Here is a 12,305-nt window from a genome sequence, read left to right as displayed (position 1 = left end):
GCTCTCAGTCTGCTGTATGAGATTAACACAGCAGTTATCATATTAAACAAGATACCTACATTACCAACTGCGGAAAAGAGCTTATAATTATGGTTTTATTTAATTATCACATGTTCTTTTCAGCTCTTATAAAAGAAAGAGGCTACTCCACATTAGATAGAACATCTGGTGCTGTGCACATCATGGTAGGCAAAGTAATTAGCATACAGCTGCTGTAGACACTGATGAATTATGGGCACTGACAAACAAAAATGAAACTGATCCACTTATTAAAGGATGCATATGATAAACTCCCTAGCATACTAAATGTTTCCTTTGACATAGATACTTCAGATGCTTTATTTTTCAGTGAATCTCAGACGGTTAATGCTTCTGCCAATGTTGTATACAAATTTCATATACAGGTGAGGCTTAGAAATGTTATCATGTCAGGAAAAATAAAATATTAAGAGAAAATGTGCAAATTATTATGAAATTAGAAATGATGGGTATTTACTCCTCAGCCAATAGTTTGTTTTTTGTTATTAAAGATAAAGCTTCTGGTAGAAATAGCCTCAGGACTGATTCAGGGAGATTAAGCAGATCTACCAATTAACACAATGCTGATAATCTTCGATTCTTTGACAGGGTAAAGCTGCATCAAGGAAATTTTCATTAGCAGCTAATTTCCAACTCTTTAAATTAAGCACTGAACTGTCAGATCTGACCATGCTAATATTGTCCCTACAGACCTACATATTTTGTTAACCATGTACCTTCCAAGACACACACCTGCATGTAGACACACACACACACACACACACACACACACACACACACACACACACACACACACACACACACACACATCCATGCAGCTGCCTTCACGTGCTTACAGACATACCCAGACACACAGATACCCAAACACACAAGGATGACTCTATGATACCTACTGACAGGGTGCAACCATTCCATAGGTGTGAGTGGATGTAAGCCATCAAAAGATGGAGACCACTTTTTTCATCACTCCATTGCCAGCACCATTTCTGGGATGCAGCATCTATGTAATTAGCTTTAGAAACACCTCAGGACTGTTGTGTATATATATATATATATATATATATATATATATATATATATATATATATGTGGCTTTACAAGCAAGACAAAAGTTAATGCAATAGTCAGTCCATGACTGAAGTAATCGAAGTAGTACAGTCTCTGAGTTGCCTGAGTTTCCTGCACTTTGGAAACCTTTGGAATAAAGGTTTCTGAAGCACAAATACATCTTTATGAATCCTAGGGCAGAAGTGCAGTAATTTTACAGGCATCGTACACTACTCATTTCTGAATCACAAAGGATACTTTGTTTTGATCTTAAAAAACATTAGTGCATTCATAGGATTCTGATCAATTCTGGTAACACCAAAGTGATCTTTAAGTCAGCCCCCCAGATAACAAGGAAGTTCTGTGACTTAATGGATATTTCCTTTGGGTTTAATTGAAAATTATAAATTCAAAAAGCATATATTTCATTACACTGTCATGTTTATTTCCCTTTAAGACCCATGAACACTAGTATCAACACAGTGACAAAAATGCATCAGAAATTTGAAAACTGACCAAGCACATTACTCTAATAATGTCAAAAAAAGAAAACTCCCATAAAGGGAAAAAGAAAATGTTCCCCTTCTAGCAGGCTGATTTTTTATAAAGCAACCAACAAGCTCGTTCAGCAATTCAGTACAGAAACTGAAAAGAATAAAGTTGCTTCCAAGGTAAATATCTGATTTGAAGGATGAGCTGTATGCGTGAGTATAAAAGAGATATGTAAGAAAATGGAGGAATGGATCTCAGCTATTGCTACTGAACATTTTTCAGATTATACTGAAGTTTTTTATGAGAAATAATGAAGAATTAAGGCTGCAAGTTGTATCATCATTGATGTAGTGCCAGATGATTTAGTGTATATAAAATGCCACTACCTTTTTTTTTCCTTAAAACTTTTAATTTGGATTCACCTCCCTGATTGCTTTAAATGTTTACATGCATACCAGATAGCTTTAAGTTATATTTATTATTTAAAAAAGCAAAATTAAAGTTTGTTCTAAATATGCAGTTTAATTTTTTTTCCAGTAAAGCAATGAAACCAAATCTGCTGAGCAATAATTACAACTGTAACTATTTCAGGACACTTCAACCATAAAAAAAACACTCAAATGCGTGTCATTATAATCCACCAATGTCCATAATCACTAATTAAAGCCACTTTATTGGTTATGTGCATGTCTGATTGTGATGAAAACGGCCATAGTAAAGTAATCCAGTTTGCTTTGCATTGCTCAAATGCATCCTAGTCCAGCAAAGACAGATCAGTGACTGCTTAACTTTATCATCTCATCCAATTCAGTCATTTTCATCCACAGACAAGAATTATAGTGACATTACTGACTGTCTACATCTAAAAGATCAAATTGTGGCAAAAAAATAATAACAATAACAGTAATAATGGCTAAAGTAACATAGTTTCAGCTTGTTTCACACAAACTCACAGAAGCCAGACAAAGATATTTCAATTTGCTTCATACAAATGCTCACAAATCCTATAAAGTCATAGTAAAGACTGTGTAAATTGAGATGGTAACAGTAGCATAAAGTACATTCATCCACAGACTGATACCATCCCCTCAAGCTGTTATAGCTTGTTGGTTGTGTCCACCTCTTAGAAATAAATTACATGCACTTTATTGGTAGCACTGGATAAATTACATGGGATTGTGTCATGATCCATAGCATCACACCATAAACTGCAGCGATCTGTAGCACAGCTTAAAGAGAGAAATACATGTGATGAAGGCTTAACTATAAATTAGTGAAGTAAATATTGGACCTGATACCCTCACAGGAGCTAAAAAACTAGAACACTTTTCCAAAGCAAACTACAGACTATTAATGAAGGCTTAACTATAAATTAGTGAAGTAAATATTGGACCTGATACCCTCACAGGAGCTAAAAACTAGAACACTTTTCCAAAGCAAACTACAGACTATTAATTTATGATGTAATTTTTTTTAACCCCCACATGCACAGACAGCAATGACTCCTATGCAGAGCTGTACACTAATGCCTTGTTTAAACATGTAAGCAACTGTATAGACTGAGCTGTATCAGATCAGATCAAAACCAGGTCCTTCTCCCATAAAACAAACCACCCTGGTGGACCTCAAGTATAAACAGGTTATATAACAAGAGGAATAAACGGATGTCTAAGAATAAGATGGAATAGACTCAGCACTCAGCAGAGGAATAATTTCCTCCACAGCTTGAACAAGTAAATCAGAAATCTTGTAAAATCCTCTAAAGCTAATTACAAAGATAAAATATCATCCCTAGCTAAGGATAATTATAAGATATTCTTTGACTATGTCCAAAATCTAAAAGGGAATGCCCAGCTATGTGCTGAACTGGTAGTAGATGGTATCACTCAAAACACACTGGAAGAAATTGCCAACCTGCTAGCTGATGGATTTGGTGCAAACTTCACCCCTCAAGCCCCACTGGCCATACTTCAAAACATACTTGATACCAGTCCTCTAACTAGTATCTCCAGAGATCAGGTCATATATGTGCTCTCCAAGGATAAAAACACGGCCTCAATGGGACCAGATAACATCCCAGGATGCTTACTAAGCAAACTTAAATAGGACCTAGCGGACCCACTTAGCATTCTCTTTAACCATAGCCTGACAAATGGTTTTGTTCCAGCAAAGTGAAGAACAGCAACAGTAATCCCCTTGCATAAAAGGGGGCCATCAACGAACCTGAAAACTATAAGTCTAACCAGTGTTATCTGCAAGGCCATGGAAAGAATCATCATGGACCCTATCTAAAGGAACTTAGGTGACCTTCAAACTCTAGACCCAACCCAATTTTGCTTTGCTAAGGTTAGAGCATTCTTATTAAACCTATTAGACTTATTTGAGAAAGTCAGCAAAGCCCTAGATGAAGAAAAGACAGTGCACACCACCAATCTTGACCTAGCCAGGGCTTTCGACACAATCCCCCACTCAGGTATCTTTGAGAAACTATTTCAGCTGGGGATTAACCCTCATGTCACTAGATGGGTAACCAATTAGCTCACTGGTAGAACACAACCTGTCAAAGTTGGTGACTCCATCTCTACCAGTAGACCCATCACCAGTGGCATACCACAAAGATTTGTGCTGTGCCCTTTACTGTTTGGAATGTATTTCTCAGAAGTCCAGGCTAAAGTAGATGGGCTTTGGCTAACCAAGTTTACTAATGATTGCAAATCGGGTACAACTGAGTCTCCCAATGGTGTTAACATATTACAGAATGGGTTAACACAGACAAATGATTGGTGTCAAAGCCACAGTCTAAAACTAAACACAAAAAAGTGCATTATTGTTCCCTCTGGCAAAGTGGAATTGCTAATTACAGTATTAGGTTCATATGATCATAGGTAGATACTAGGCTATTGGTCCAAGGGCCTACGTAAGCCTAGCCAACAAGGTTACCTGGCTTACACCACCCAAGAAAGTTATTTTCCTGTGCCACTGTCGAGCAGAGACACAGAAGTGATCCTGGGGTGTATTTCCTTTTTCCCATCCACTCATCAAGATTTTTCTTGAAGAGTGCTAAGGAAGAACTTTGCTTGACATAGATGGGTAGCCTGTTCCAGAGTATGAGAAATCTCTGGGACAGGAATCTATCCCTCCAGCATGTTCTGGTTATTGTGGTAACAAGGTTTAGGTCCCTAGAGCATGTAGCTTGGAGGAATTGGGATTTCTTAGGTGTAGCCTGTCCAACATCACTGGGTTTGACATAGCTTTATATGTTAGGCAGAGATCACCTCAGAGTAGGCGATATGCTATGGAGTAAAGCTGGAGTTTTTTGAGGTGGTCAGTGTAGGGCATTTGTTTGAGGCCAGTAATCTTCTTTGTGAGGTACTTCTGTGGCCTTTCCAGCTGCTGCAGATGTCTTGTGAGGTACATTCCAAAAGGGGCATTGTACTCTATAATGGGTCTAATGAGTGTCGAGTAGAGGGGAACAATAACCTCTTTTTTCTTGGATGAGAGCCCTTTTATGATGAGGTGTGCCATGTAGAAGGACTTCCTGACAATTGTGGCGATGTGACTATTAAAGGAGAGACTACTGTCCACCTGGGTCCCAAGGTCTCTTATCACACATTCAGTGTTAAGTAGATTGCTGCCTATGTGGTAGTTCATGGGTACAGAGTTTTTACCAAAGGGGATGACACTGCACTTTTTGGCATTGAGCCTGAGGCCATGGCTCTGACACAGGCATCTGTCTCAGCAAGGCCCTTCTGTAGGATGTCCACATCATTTGGGGACTTGACTATGGCTCCTAGTTTGCAGTCATCTGTGAACTTCATTAGCCAGAGGCTTTCTATGTTAGCCTGTACTTCAAAGAAGTAGATACCAAACAGGAGAGGTCCCAGGATGGAACCCTGTGGTACTCCACTTGTCACTGCTTTGAGGTCAGATTTGGAGTCTGTAACTTTTACAGTGTGGGTTCTGTCAGTGAGCCAGTTGGCAACCCATCTTGTGACACTGAGATTTATACCTAGTTTAGTGTGTTTAGCTATAATTCCAGAATGGGGGATGGTGTTGAAAGCCTTGGTGAGGTCAAGATAGGCTGTGTGAACCACCTTACCCTTATCTACGGCTTTGGTGACTGCCTCAAAGAAGTCGATCAGGTTCAGGAGGCATGATCTGCCTTTCACAAACCAGAACTGGGTGGGATCCAGAGTTTGGAGGTTACCAATGTCTTTGTTTATGAGTTCCATGATGATACGTTCGATGGCCTTGCAGACCAGGCTCGTCAGGCTAATAGGTCGATAGTTCCCGGGAACAGTGGTGGCTCCCTCTTTGTGGAGTGGGATAACTGTTGCTGTGCACCATTCAGTGGGCACAAAGCCTGATGCAAGGCTATTATTGAGCAAGGTTCTTAAGTGGGGAGCCAGTTCATTCTGAAGTTCATGTAAAACCCAGCCTGGGATGTTGTCCGGTTCCATGGATGCTGTGTTTTTGGATTTAGAGAGTGCAGCTTTTACCTGTGTAGTTGTGATTACAGAGACTCTGCATTCTTCCTATATAGATATGGGCCCTTTAGGGGGTGAGGGGGGTAAAGTTAGCACTGAACCTATCTGCCAGGATGTTGGCAATATCAGTTGTAATTTTTGTACTGTTGTGCTGTAACTCAGAGCAGATCTGGGTGTTGCCATCGAGATTCTTGACATAGCTATAGAATGCTTTGTGGTTGTCCTTAGAATTAGTGGCAATTTTGTTTTTGTAGCTAGCTTTGGAGGATCTTATAAGGGATCTCAGATTCTTACTGAAGCTGACCAGGGAGCTCCTCCATTCATGGTATTTTACTCTCTTTTGCAACAGTTTCTTCCCTCTGTTGTACAGTTTTTTATGGCAGGGGACCACCAGATTGGCTTCCTTTTTTTGAAGGATAGCGTCTTGGTTCTGTTTGGGATGGCACGATCCATGCACTCGTGTAAGTGCTTATAGAGTGCATTTGTGTAGGATTCAGCAGTTGTAACTGTATTGTCCAGCTGCATGGATGTCATGAAGTTCACCACTTCTGTCTTAAGAAGCATGAAGTTGGCTTTGGAGAAATTTTTTACCATGGTTTCCTAAATGGGGGTTGGGGGCGGGATGTGGATATCAAGGGTGATTAGCTTATCGTCAGATCGGACCAACAAGGAGTTGACTTCAGGTGTGGAACACCGGTCACTCATGTTGGTAATGACTAGGTCTAGGATATTGCTGCCCCTGGTGGGGGTGTGGATAAGTTGATCCAGGACATTGGAGTTTATGAATTCCAGAAAGCGTTGAGCTAAGGAGTTGGTACACGAGTAGTTTTCCCAGTTAATGGTGTGGTAGTTAAAGTCACCCATTATTAGGGTGTTTGGTTGAACCCTAATATTTTCCAGTACATCAAGAAAAGAGGAGTGGGAATCCTGGGGCATGGTGGGGAATCTGTAGCAAGCATCAATTTGGATTGTAGTTTTGCCCACAGTTATTTGCACTTGGATAACCTTGGATGCATTATGCTGAGCAACTAGCCTGGAGGTGTGGATATCCTTAATGAATATGGACACACCACCACCTTTGGTGTTTCGGTCCAGGTTACATGGCCGAAAAGTGTGGTATGAGTTATAGCCTGGTAGTGCAGGGGTGCTGTCAGGAGCCTTGAACCAGGTCTCAGTCACGGCACAGATACTGATGTTCTCCATTTTAAGGAGTGCCTTGAGTGAGTGCATTTTGAGATTTAGACTTCTAGCATTGAGTAGAATTACCCTCAGTTTTTGCTTGCCTGTTTTTGTTACGGTGGTGAATTTGTTATTTGAACCGTGCTTAAAAAAGGCACTATAGGGGCAGCAAGAGCCTTAGCCAGTATCCGGAATCCCAGGGGCGACAGGTGCAAGCCATCTGTGGCAAAGCATCATGGTCTGTCTACCATGTCATCCCAAGCAGACAGATACTGGATCCCCTTAGAATGACACCAGAAGCTTAGCCAATTGTTGAAGTCAATCATTTTGTCCTTGTACTGCGGTATCATTCTGGGTGATAGCAGAATGCTACTCAGGGCTAGGGTCATACCTGCCTGGACTGCAAGATCAGAGAGCTCTTCCATGTTTCTTTTCATGTAGTCCAGGGAGGTACATCTCAGGTCATTCACACCAACATGGACAATGACAGAGTCATATTTGTACTTGTTGTAGATTGACCTGAGTGCGTGGGTTATGTGGCGGATCCTGGCACCCGACAGGCAGCTGACAGTAACCTTCTCCTTGTTTAGCCTGGTGAGTGGGATATCAGTGTGCCTGACTATAGAGTCACCTATGACTAGTGTGTTCAGTACTTTTTTTTGCCTTATTGGCTGTGGTTGAGTGGCACACTGAGTCTGTGGGCTATGTGTCATTTGGGTTGTGTTGGGGGATGGAGGTTGCTTGCGTTTCTGCTTTGGAGGTCTCTGTTGCTTAGACAGGTTATTATTGAGAGCCTCCATGAATGTTTTTGTGTTACTTTGTGTGGATTTTGGTGGTGTAGATCTAGTGAGACTATGTGATGAGTGTGGTGTGGTGCAAATGTTTACCTTCTCCTCATGACTGTCAAGTTCAGTCTTGGTTGGAGAGAGCTTTACCTCCAGTTTGGCTAGATAAGTGCATCTTTCACAGGTTGTAGTGTTTGGTGGTAGGAGGAGAGGGTTGTCTGTGTACATGAGTCAATTTCTACATTGCCTCAAGATGCCCAGATTCATCAGATAGACAGGAGAGAACACTGGGAGCTGACCCTTGGACATGCCTGAATAAAAACATATTTTTCTCTAGATAAGTGAGGAAAATGAATACAAGAGCTGTTTTTCTCTAAGCAAGTGAGAAAAGTAAGTACAAAAATTGTTTTCCTCTAGGTAATGAGGAAGGTTGAGTGCTATAGTAATTAGTAGCTTATTTAGTGCTTACAAGTTCTGAACAAGTGCTGAGCATGAATAAGCAAATTTAAGTGCTGAAACTAAGAATCTGTATCTGCACTAGATGAGTTACAGGACAGAAACAAGTGCAAATGCAGGCTTTCAAATCAGAAAGTTGAGAGAGATGGAAGAGCTTGCCCAAATGGCTAATAACTACAATTTCTGGGTCAGAACCACTCCTTATGTGATAGACAGGTTACCTAGTGCTTACCACTCCCACTGATAAGCTAGAAGGCTTCCCTCCAACACAGAAAGACTTGTGGGGCTCAGAAGCTTACATACAGTCCTGGATACAGCAAATCTGTATCTGTATATATATTGTGTATATTATATTGAAAGCACCACTAAGCTCAAACCCATTGGTGAGTGACCTGTGAACACAAGTAGATAGCAATCTGAACTATGACCACCAAGTTTTCACAGTGGTAAGGAAAGCCTTTTACATTGTGCAGCTCATAAGCAAGGCCATCACATTCAGGTCTAAGGATGTTATAACTTCACTGTTTTTGACCCTCATCAGACCAATAATAGAGTACAATGCACATTTTTGTGTGTAACTCACCAGACATCTGCTGCAGCTAGAGATACCACAGAGGTTTCTTACCAAGAAAATACAGAGCTTCCAAACCATGATGTAGGTGGACAGACTGTAAGCCCTTTCAATGTACTCTGTATCATATAGGCTGCTGAGAGGTGACTTTTCCTTGGTATACAGGGCAGTCTCTGACCTTGCCCTGATGGAAATGCTGTACATCCAGATATCTAATGGCACCAGAGTCACTCACTGTAGGGATCATAACCTAGCCTGTGACAATAACAGATAATGCTGGAGAGACAGATATGTCTTCCAGAGACTGCCGCTCCTCTGAAATAAATTTCCAATTCATGTGAAGCAGAGCTCATCACTGACCCTATTCAAGCACAACCTAGACAAATGGATGGGAGACCGCAAATTCATCCCTAGTGGACATCTTGGCAATTAATTTGGCTAGATTCCAAAGGATAGTTGTGAACAGTGAAGCATGGTGAAGGAAGACTGCAGCTCACCAGCTGCAGACGCAGTCTCAGAATGCATATCTGAATCAGTCTGAGTACTTATCTATTCAGTGTAGGATAATTATGGACTCCACAAATGCCCATCAGATTTCAAAACACAAAGTATGCCTGGTGCAACTTAAATGTGACAAAGTACTTCATGACTCTGTATCCAAAAACCTGCAGTGAATGCCATACTTTGATGCAAGGAAAGGGGAGCTATCAGCCAAAGTAATGCAACATGCAGTGAATGAACTACAACAGGTTGCAGAACTGCAAGCCATATAGAATGATACGGCAATACGTCCTAAAAGGCAACCATCTAGACAGAAAACCAGACAACAACTAAGACAACTGTCAGATCAAGAAATTATTGACAGGTACCACTTAGACAGACAGCTGGTGCAGGCTGTGTATAACATATTCTCCCCACACATATCTGTGCAAGGCAACCCAATAACTGTTGAAAGCAAAGTCTATCTGAGCCTAGCTATACTGCCATCTGGGACATTTCAACCACATGTGGAAGATGCTGTAAGAGTGTCACAGACAGCTCAGGCAGCTACCAGTTGCATCCTCTCACAATTCCTGGGAGCAATGTACACCAAGGTAGATGAACATATACATTTCCCATCTACAACCATTGAGTGGAAAAACATCATGCACCAGTTCTATAACATCGCCAACCTCTCCCGTGTTCTTGTAAAACTGAATGCACCCACATCCCTATTATGACCCCCATGGAAACCAAAGCAAATATATACATAAATGGAAATGAGTTGTCCTTGCTAAACTGTCAGTTACTGTGTGCAGCAGATGGCAGCAAAACAAATATCATGGTGACATACCCAGATGGCATCCACGATGCCACCATATGGAGGGAAAGTGGTCTGAGGGCTGCGTTAAAACATGGAGAAATACCTGAGGGACTACTACTGGGTAAATACAGAAACATAGCTACGATGTAAGCTGACTACACTACTGGCAACTTTATGCATGATGACAACATATGTGTTTAACCCCCTCCAACAAGTGACTATCCACTTAAGAAGTGTCTAATGACGCCATATAGAGAAACATCCCACCCTGTGGAGGAGACCTATAATAGAACACATGCCATGACAAGAAACACCATAGATCATGTGTTTGGTGTACTGAAAGCCAGATTCAGATGTCTGGACACATCTGGGGGTGCACTGCAATACACACCTGATGATTGCTGTGTGTATAATGTACACAATAAGAACCTCAAATGGCTGAATATGACATGGCACAGCTATCAGAGGAGGAGCAGAAAAACACAGGGGACAGAAGAAACAGTCCTGGACAATGGAGGATGTGACCAAAAGTCCTAGCTCAGGAAACAGGGCAGTGTTGGGAGGCCTAATGGTTAAGGTGTTTGCCTTACAAGGTGCAGAGTTTGAGCCTCACAAGGGATAACTGGCTAGGCTTAAAAATGGCTCACATGGGCAGTTAGCCTAGTACTAATCTATGAACCTATGTGCATGACACAGACCTTTGAGTCATGATAAGCCACATGTGCAGAACTACATAGACTAAACATTAATGTTCAGGTGTTCCCTCACAACAGCTGCACAAATTGCATGCAATGGATATTACCCAATAGATGTACACATTAAGCATCAGACCTAACAAAATAATTGTGGCATATAACAGTATGAATATATACAAAACAATCGTGAGAGGGACTATAAAATCAGGCCACAAGTGAAACAGCTATGCATACAGACTCATAGTGTTATATGCATGTATGGCAGACACCAAGGGACATACAGTTGTGAAACCCATCCCTATCTCTCCACTAGCAAATGATACAAACAGGAAAGTAAGGCAAAACATACTGCAATACTGCAGTACTGTTGTCAATATCACTAGTAACATATTCAATGTAAAGTAGGGAAAAAGTATCAAGTACTGAATTAAGTCAACTAGATCAGTCAAAGTGATGACTCCTGTGGCATCAGACTTCATAACAACCACAGACAGATGAAATGGTCAGTGGTTTGCACAACATTTATCATCACCATGAGGTCAGACTGATACTACAGGACACAGCAGATCAACTATCAGTGTTACTTTAATGCAATGTAGGGCTCCCATGCTGATGGCTCACACAGCTGTCCTGGCTGCCCTTGCAACATATGGAAACAGCCTATATTGCTCTACAGAGCAACCTAATGGGGTGACAACAGCATGTGGAGATACACTGTGGGAAGAAACATGGATGGGTATTGACTGGCCATGACTGCTGGGCTCACAGTCGATTGGCAAGCAGAATATATGTGTGTGTTTGTGTGTGTGTGTGTGTGTGTGTGTGTGTGTGTGTGTGTGTGTGTGTGTGTGTGTGTGTGTGTGTGTGCATGTGTGTGCGTGTGTGTGTGTGTGGGTGTGTGTGTGTGTGTGTGTGTGTGTGTGTACTGCAGCATAGAGAATGATGCCTGATGCACAAGGGTTGATATACTAAGAGGGGGCCTGCTTCTGCATGTAGCATTGGTTTTGCACAGTCAAGGCAAGCAAAATCTGGTTTATGCTATGGCACTGCTGTAGCGCTGCCATAACCAGGATTTTAATGGAATGTGCCACAGATAACTTGCTGTTCTGTGCAGCCAATACCACCATGACATCATTGTGTCTGTGCTCTTGTCCTTCATGTTACACACACAGCTGTTGTACAACATGATCCATGGCATAGGCAAGTGCACAAATGTCAGATTTATGATGCTGCAGGGCATGTTCATTTGCC

This window comes from Protopterus annectens, chromosome 1.part1, assembly GCF_019279795.1.
Source record: "Protopterus annectens isolate FY-2018-M chromosome 1.part1, PAN1.0, whole genome shotgun sequence".
Lineage (NCBI taxonomy): Eukaryota > Metazoa > Chordata > Ceratodontiformes > Protopteridae > Protopterus > Protopterus annectens.
Note: the sequence above shows the minus strand (reverse complement) of the source record.